This window comes from Salvia miltiorrhiza, chromosome 8, assembly GCF_028751815.1.
Source record: "Salvia miltiorrhiza cultivar Shanhuang (shh) chromosome 8, IMPLAD_Smil_shh, whole genome shotgun sequence".
In the NCBI taxonomy this organism is placed as follows: Eukaryota; Viridiplantae; Streptophyta; class Magnoliopsida; order Lamiales; family Lamiaceae; genus Salvia; species Salvia miltiorrhiza.
Genome location: NC_080394.1, coordinates 46,069,546 through 46,077,961, shown reverse-complemented (window position 1 = coordinate 46,077,961; position 8,416 = coordinate 46,069,546). Strand labels below are relative to the sequence as shown.

Sequence of the window (8,416 nt, the reverse complement as noted above, 5' to 3'; positions counted from 1 at the left end):
CTGGGGTTTCGTTTCAAACTAACTTTCTCAAATTAGTCTAAGAATCCAAATTAGACTAGTACTCAATTTTTAAAAGAGTAGAAGCAACCAAGGGTTCAACTTAGTCAAGCAATAGACTCAGAGCAGATGACCTGCTCTGATACCACCCTGTCGCAGCCCGAAAACCCAACACTAGTAATAGCGGGGTACGAGTATCGATACGACTATTTTTAAAGAATAAAAGATAAGAAGAACTAGGTGAACGTCATGCGGAAGCTCACGTAAAAGCATGCTAAGGAAAAACTTATAAAATTAGCCCAAGGGTAAAATCGTCAACATTGTCATAACTTTTTAATTATTAGGAATTTCACGAACAAAAACAAAACGGGTATAGTTCATTTTTCATAAGGAAGCATAATTTGCAGAGTATCGCAGCAAAAGGCGAACCGATTATATGTATGAAGACACATAACCGTGAGTGTATTGCTTGATCCCAAAAGAAACTAAGTAATTCAAACATCAAGACTCTATTATCATAGAGGCAAAATAGTAATTTAATTTACATCATTTGAAACTCTCCCCCATCAGCACCAGTCCAATCTCACTCCCAGCTTAGCCTGCACATTTAGAAATATATGCAGGGCATGAGTATATAATACTCAGTGGGCAAAAGCCGAAAAACAAGAAAGGTGCTCTTAGAGCTATAAGTTTGAAGCTTGCCACATCTCAGCAATACACAGAAATAAGTTAGCATTAAAAGAATCTGTGCATGCAGTTTTCATAATCTACATCATAAATAAGTGTCTGCAGACAAAGTAATCATCATGTATGTACCGCATCTACAACTCATCATCATCAAAGGTACTGAGAAGTAGGCCTCCTTCTCAAGCACCGTGACTGGCCGACCCGAAGACGGCTCACAGTCACCTCTGTGTACACTAGCCCTGGCAGGATAGCTATCAACTGCCCAGGACTCGAATTCGTCTCATCTCATCAGTAGAGGGTAACATACAAGCTCAACATCAAAAATTGGCAAGTCAAACAGTTCTCAAACATCATTTATCTCAAAACATTTGTTAATCTCATAACATCATCAAATCATTTTAGAAAGCTCATATGATAAACATATACTCAAAATATTGCTCACCTGAAGTCCTTCGCTTATTCTGGAAAGAAATCAGGCAACTTACTTCTTCGTCTCGCTCGGGCCTTCATATGTCATCATCACATCGTCATCGTCATCGAAGGTTCATGTGATAAAACAAACCTTAGTCAGAAACTCAATTTCTAAATCCAATCTCTTCTTTACTTTAACTTCTCACTCAACGTCTATTTACCCGTTATAACTCAATCCCTAGGTATACTCGGCTTCTAAGGATTCACACGTCCAATTTTCGACTTAACTCTCAACTCGACTCAAACTCATAGCAAACAAGCACATAAACAAGTATAACACTTAAGCATATTAAAAACACACATAGACAAGTCGAAAACAAGCTTTACTCTGCACTGACTCAACTTTAAAACCTCACCAGACTCTGTACAGAACTCTCCTGGGGTCGTAACTTATACCAAAAGAAACCTCTTTGAGTCTAGTTTCATTTAAAAAAAATAGGGTCAAAAACTCCAAGTATTTTAGGAGATATGACTGTTTTACTACAGTCTACCATATTCGGCAGTTTTTAGCAATCGAAACGTTTGATTTTTTAAAAATAGTACACGTTGTCAAAACGGTCTGAAATTTTGTGGTAACTTAGCTAAGACACTCAGGTCTCAACCATAAAAATTTGGGTTCCAGAATGCTAAGGAAAGCTACTGGAAACGATGACTCTATTGGCTACTCACCGAACAATTCGGCAGAACGTAGCAGTTTTAGTTTTACATTTTATAAAAATAGCAAACGAAGTCCAAATGACTTGAAATTTTACCAGTATGCTCAGGACTCTCAAATATACTTACCATAAAATTTTCAGGGTGTTTGGGTATCAAGAACCCCTCGACAACAGTGAGTCAGCGCGTCGTGAAAAACGACTCCGAAACATACACACAAACAAACATGCTCAACTCAACATTTAAACCATGCAAACTCATCAAAACTCATTTTAAGCACTTAAAGCACTTAAAAACATTCAAATACATCAAAATACTCGTAATATACAATCTCGACTCTTTTCTTCCATCATAAACTCAAATCTCATAGATAACATTTCAACGAACGTATCTAACAAGTTCCTTTTCAATATCATGCTCGAAATTTCTCAAATACTCAAATATGATCATTTACATCATATAACTCATTATTCACATATTTACTCTCTTTTTATCATATAAACTAGATTTTATAGAAAATCCATGTATCAACATAAAACTCTCAACAAACAAGGATAAAGTTCACATAATGATCATAGAGCAATTAAACCTCATTTTATAGAACGTCAAACTCACATCATATAAAAACTCAAAACTCATACAAACTAAAATAAGCCAAAATTTTATTTAGCCTACAATAGACTTAATCAAATATACAAAAACACTACTATCATGCTTAAAAACATACATCTCAAGCAAAACCACTTAAATAACACATAGACTAGAAAGTCCTAATTTTTACTAAACTAACTCTTTGAAATTTTTACAAACACATACAAATCTTTATTCTACTTATAGATCTTTCATTTTTAACCAATTAATCTCACATAAAAACCATCAATTCACCAATAAGGGCATATATACACATATCCCTAATTTTAGTAAACTAACTCACATCAAAAACTCCAATTGACATCATATACTCAAATTACTCTATCAATCATCATCATATACATCTCATAGACTCATTTACCTCATCAATTCATCATTTAACTCATTGACTCAAAAGTTCCCCTTTTTGGGTAAACTAACTTCCATCAAAGTTTCACATCTCATGACACATATTTCACAACATATATCAAACATCGATACACATCACATAACTCTCATCTTTCACCCCAAATCAAGAAAAGAAAAAGAAATTTTTTTTGAAGGGGGTGAAGACCCTTTTTTCGAAAATTAAGGAAAATAGGGAGGGGTGATTTTCTTGCTTCATCTTTCAAGAATACACTCACACAACATCCTTCAAGCAAGAATTTAAAAAAAAAAAACATGGCCACTTACCCAAGTTCTCACCAAAATTCTCACTTTCTCACTCTACTTTGGAGCTTCTTCTTCAAGGATTCTCTTGATTAAAAGTGGATAGAATATGTTTATGGAGGATATTAGAGTGATTTGAAGTGTTTGGTAATATTTTAGGAAGCTTCGAAGGTTTTCATCAATGGAGGAAAATGGTGGAATTGATAAATGAAAGAGATGAGTGTATGTGTGTTGGGCGAAAATTCAAGTGAGGGAGAGAGATGATGGCCGAAAATTCAAGTGAGGGAGAGAGAGATTTAGCTTTGCAAGATTTGAATTGATATGGTGTATCTTTAAAGAAGATTTTCAAATCTTAGAGAATATTTGATAATTAATGGATGATCTCTCTCTCACTCTAATCTCTCTCTAATCTCTACACTCTCCATAATATACTCTCAATCTCTACTCTCTCAATCTCTATACTTAGTCATTTAAGGCATATAACATATGGTAGAGAAATTAAAATAAAGTGTGAGAAGGGTGATTAAATAAAAATCACAATAACTATGGAAATGTCACTCATTAATAAAATACCATAGTATAATTATTCATGTGACCAAAATAATAATTATAGCACTATTATTAGTGCACTCACTCAGTTATAACATTCCTCTTCGTAGGAAAAATAATTTAAAAATATTATGCTTGGAAAAATTTTCATAAACCGGCATCATTCGATTTCTCGATAAAAATAAACCATACTTGCTTTGGAAACTTAATCAAAATTCCAAATGCTAAGGTCTCGAATAAAAAAAATCATAATAACTCGGTCACAGTGACACTCATCACGAAAATCACATAATCAATCAGTCACGTAAATTCACATAATGTCACATTAAAGCAGTCGGCAAACAAACAAACTAGACATCTCTCGGACCGACTCTTTTCATCAAGGTTCTCACTCTGATAACTCGGGATCTGGTAAATCTATTCCCGGTAATCGGAAATAAAATTAAAATCTCAACTCAATTCAATCAGCATCTCTATCTCAGCTCATTTCTCGAATCTCATCATTCTAACTCTATCATCGGTTTAGTCACTCGTATCTCTATTTAAAAGACAACTGTCTTATTTGGTCATAAAAAAAAAAATAGTCTCGCATCTCGACAACTCAGTTCTCTCAATAGTGTTAAGACACTATCTCACAACATAGGAAAAGTACGGGGTGTTAGAGACGGCGTCTCACCGGCTTTTTGCCTCTGCTCTGTTTTTCGAGGGGTGAGAGCCGGGTTGGTTTCGGGACGATGGTTAGGCCGGAGTTTCGAAAACTTTCCCTTCCGCTCTCTCCCTATTTTTGTGTTGTTGTTTTTCTCCCCTTTCTAGACGGGTACTCTTTTTCCTTTTTACGGTTTTTCCCTCTGGGTTTTCCGTAAAAAGGTTTTAACGAGGCTCGGCCCTTAGTCTGCTTTCTTGTGCTTTCAAGGGTTCCTTAGGTTTTTTCTTTTTCTTTTTTAATAAAATTGCATTTTAATAATAATTAATGTAAATTTTACTTTTCTATACAACAAATTATACATTTACTGAATGTACGATATTTTGCTAAATACTAAATCCAAATGAAAATATTCACTTTTGTTTATCCTAATATATACTCCCTCCGTCCCATGAATCTTGACACGTTTTTCTCTTTGGGCCGTCCCACGAATCTTGACACGTTTCCTTTTTGGGTAATAATTATTACATTTTCTCTCTTACTTTATCACCTTTATTATATTCTCTCTCCTACTTTATCACTTTTATTACCTTCTCTCTCCTACTTTATCAATTTTATACTTTATTAATTACACACTTAAAACACTAATCTACAACTCCTTAATTCCCGTGCCGAACCCAAATGTGTCAAGACTCGCGGGACGGAGGGAGTACATTACTGTGCATAAATGTATACTTATGTGAATATAAGTATTACCTATCATTCAATATTTTGTAAATCCTAAACACTGAATTCTAAACCCTAACCATTGAATATTAAACCCTAAATAATGAATATTAAACCCAAATGGAAATATTCACTTTTATTTATCCTAATATAATATATACATTATTGTGCATAAATGTATACTTATGTGAATATAAGTATTACCTATCATTCAATATTTTGTAAACCCTAAACACTGAATACTAAACCCTAAATAGAGAATACTAAACCATAAACACTGAATACTAAACCCTAACCATTCAATAATAAATCCAAATGATAATATTTACTTTTATTTTATCTAAGATGTACATTTCCATGCTTAAATGTATACTTATGTGAATATAAACCATCATTCAATATTTTTTAAACCTAAATACGGAATACTAAACCCTAAATATATAGGGAATACTAAACCCTAGCCATTCAATAATAAACCCAAATGGAAATATTTACTCCCTAATGGAAATACTCACTTTTATTTATCCTTATTAAATTGAGGTTTATTATAAAAGAAAAAGAAAAAAAACCCTTGAGAGCACAAAACGCAGACTAAGGGCACGAAACTCGAAAAGAGATCGTTAAGCTGAGAATCCTGAAGACACTAGCAATCCCATAACTCAGGATAGTCGTCCATCTCATCTGACCAACGTCTATTTACTATATTATTCATTGCCCTCATGCTATCACTATTGCTACAATCAACTACAAAGTCCCTCGGCTTGTAGCTCATTTCACCCGCATTCCTGAGACGACCTTTTATGCTACCTTCCGGAACCGCTTGCATCGGCTCCTTTCCCATGCCCTTTCCCGTGCCCTTTGGGCGGCCACGTCCCCGCTTGGTCGTCTTGTCCGAGAGCATTTGCATCCCCTGATTAACCTGCTCTTCTAACCGACTAATGCGACTAGCAATATTGTCCGGGCCAAGAGCGGACAAATCCTTGTTACCTTCATGCGAAACACCCCCTCTTTTGTCCAAAGTTGGGTCACGTTCGAGATCAACAACTGTGTCGTCCATAATCGGGCTGTTCAAACCCGCGCCATTCGGAGCCTCCATCTCCAAAGTTTCCTCCACATCCGAGTCCTCCTCGTTAATGACTAAGTCACTATCTTTAATAATCACATCTTTAACCCCCTGAACCGGAACCAGGATTTTATCCAACAAATCCGGGCCAGATAAATGAACCCCGAAAGACGTTCCAGAAATAGGATCAACGCCCATATCCAAAACAGTCTCCGCATTATTCTCCAAGTCAAGAGCCTGAAATGCGTTCCGCGTCTCAACAGCCTCTTTCTCAAGAACCTGAACAACAATCTGTTTTTTTACCGCCTGTTCGGTAACCTTTGACCAAGCCGCAGCAGGTTTATCAGCTAGTTGAGCTTTAGGCTTAACCTTCTTGCTCTTGTTTTCATAATCAGTAGCAGACTCGATCAGAGCTTCTTTACTGTCCTGGATGTCCTTCCGCTTAAGCTTTGTACACTTTTCCACCTGATGTCCAGTGATGCGGCAATTCGAGCAAAAGAAAGGCAATTGTTCATAGCTAAACTCGACATAGAAAGGATGTTCACAATCTATAAGCATCGATTCCTACAATGGCTGAGCGAGATCCACTTCAATTAGCACACGAATGAAATGGCCGACCTCTCCATGAGCTGATACACCATCAATTTTTATTGGAAAACCAATAATTCTAGCAATTGCTGTTATTACCTCAGGATCCCAAAACTCATTCGGAAGGTAATAAATCTGAACCCAAACTTGACAAATAGAAGAGACTTCCTTGTAGGGATTGAAACATGGAACCCAATCGCGGAGGCGAATGGAACCCGCAGCCAAATCCCAAACAATTTTAGCTTTCGCAAGTTTTTTATCTTCAAGATTAGAGAATTTCATGGTGAAAAAACCCTTACCCAGAGTGAGAAGCTTCCACTCTGATTGGATACCCCACAAATTGTTGAGTTCAAGCTTCAACTGATGTGTCGCCTGTGGCTTGCTTCCTTTCCGTAGTAATACCCTTCCAATAACAGAGAATTCGAATTCAGCAATACGTTTTTGATACATCTGTTTCGGAATGGTGAGAGAGAACCCATCGGCGAGTTTCTCAGCCTTAAGAGCTGAGAATTTATGTGCTGGTAAATCTGGAGGTCGATCAACCCGTTGTTGCATGATCGAGGCGTATGAAACCCTACCCTCTAGGTGGCGGCTGTTTTGTGAAGTTAGGCACCGAAGCTGTTCCTTTAGACGGAATTGTAGAGGTAGTTCCAGATCCTGATGGATTATCCGATAAACAAACCTCAACAAGTTTCAAATTCCCATGCTCCAAATCCCTCGGCTGTTGATAAAAGTTGTTTGAGATTTGTGGCAGGCGAAGGCTATCAGGTTTCTCAGGAAAACCACGGGCTCCTGAAGCAGTCGGCGACAGAGAGGAAGCAGTTCTCTTAGCGGCGCCAGAGAGCGGCGTCGGTGAAAGAACCATGGCTGATCTCCGACGCAGAAGGCCTTCCGGAGTTCCGGCGTGCGGCGAGCAGCGTCGGGGTGGTGGCGTAGTCAACGCCGGGCTTTCGCCGCGCTGCTGCTGCTGGAGCACCGGTCGCCGCGCTGCTGCTCTGCACCGGTCGCCGCTCTGCAAGTCGCCGCTGCTGCTGGATCTGCCGGTCGCCGCGCTGCAAGTCGCCGCTGCGGCTGGACTGCTGGTCGCCGCTCTGCAAGTCGCTGTTGCTGCTGGATCGCCGGTCGCCGCTGCTGCTGGATCTGCAAGTCGCCGCGCTGCCGGTCGCCGCTGCTGCTCGTTCTGCCGTTCGCCGCTGCTGCCGATCTGCAAGTCGCGCCGGATCTTTCTTCGGTGGCGGCAGACCGTGAAGAGAGGCGTCAAGGTCTGGTGGCCGGGATCCGACTGCGCGCGGGTGTGCAGCGCCGGTCAGCGGCGCGAAACGGAAATATCAAAGCTGGTGGGCGGCCACCCACTTTGACTCACGAGAGAGAGAGCATGCGTGTTTACTGTTCAATCAATTTGGTGTCTAAACTTGATAGTCACTTTTCTCACTTTTATTTATCCTAAGATATACATTTTCATACTTAAATGTACACTTATGTGAATATAAGTGTTACGCATCATTCAATATTTTTAAAACTTCAACACTGAATACTAAACCCTAAACACTTAATACTAAACCCTAACCCTTGAATATTAAACCCTAAATAATGAATACTAAACCCAAATGGAAATATTCACTTTTATTTATCCTAATATATACATTATTGTGCATAAATGTATACTTGTGTGAATATAAGTATTACCTATCATTCAATATTTTGCAAACCCTAAATAGAGAATACTAAACACTGAACAC

The 8,416-nt window shown here is 38.3% G+C and overlaps 1 long non-coding RNA gene across 1 annotated transcript; it reads right to left on the bottom strand.

Annotated features, from left to right (window-relative positions):
- Positions 1–297: 297 nt before the first annotated feature.
- On the bottom strand, positions 298–3,387 carry LOC130996816 (uncharacterized). Its single transcript, XR_009092825.1, has 3 exons — positions 3,133–3,387; positions 1,127–1,188; positions 298–596 (listed from the first exon to the last, which is right to left on the bottom strand). It is a non-coding gene; the product is annotated as an uncharacterized LOC130996816 (long non-coding RNA).
- Between the last annotated feature and the right edge of the window lie 5,029 nt (positions 3,388–8,416).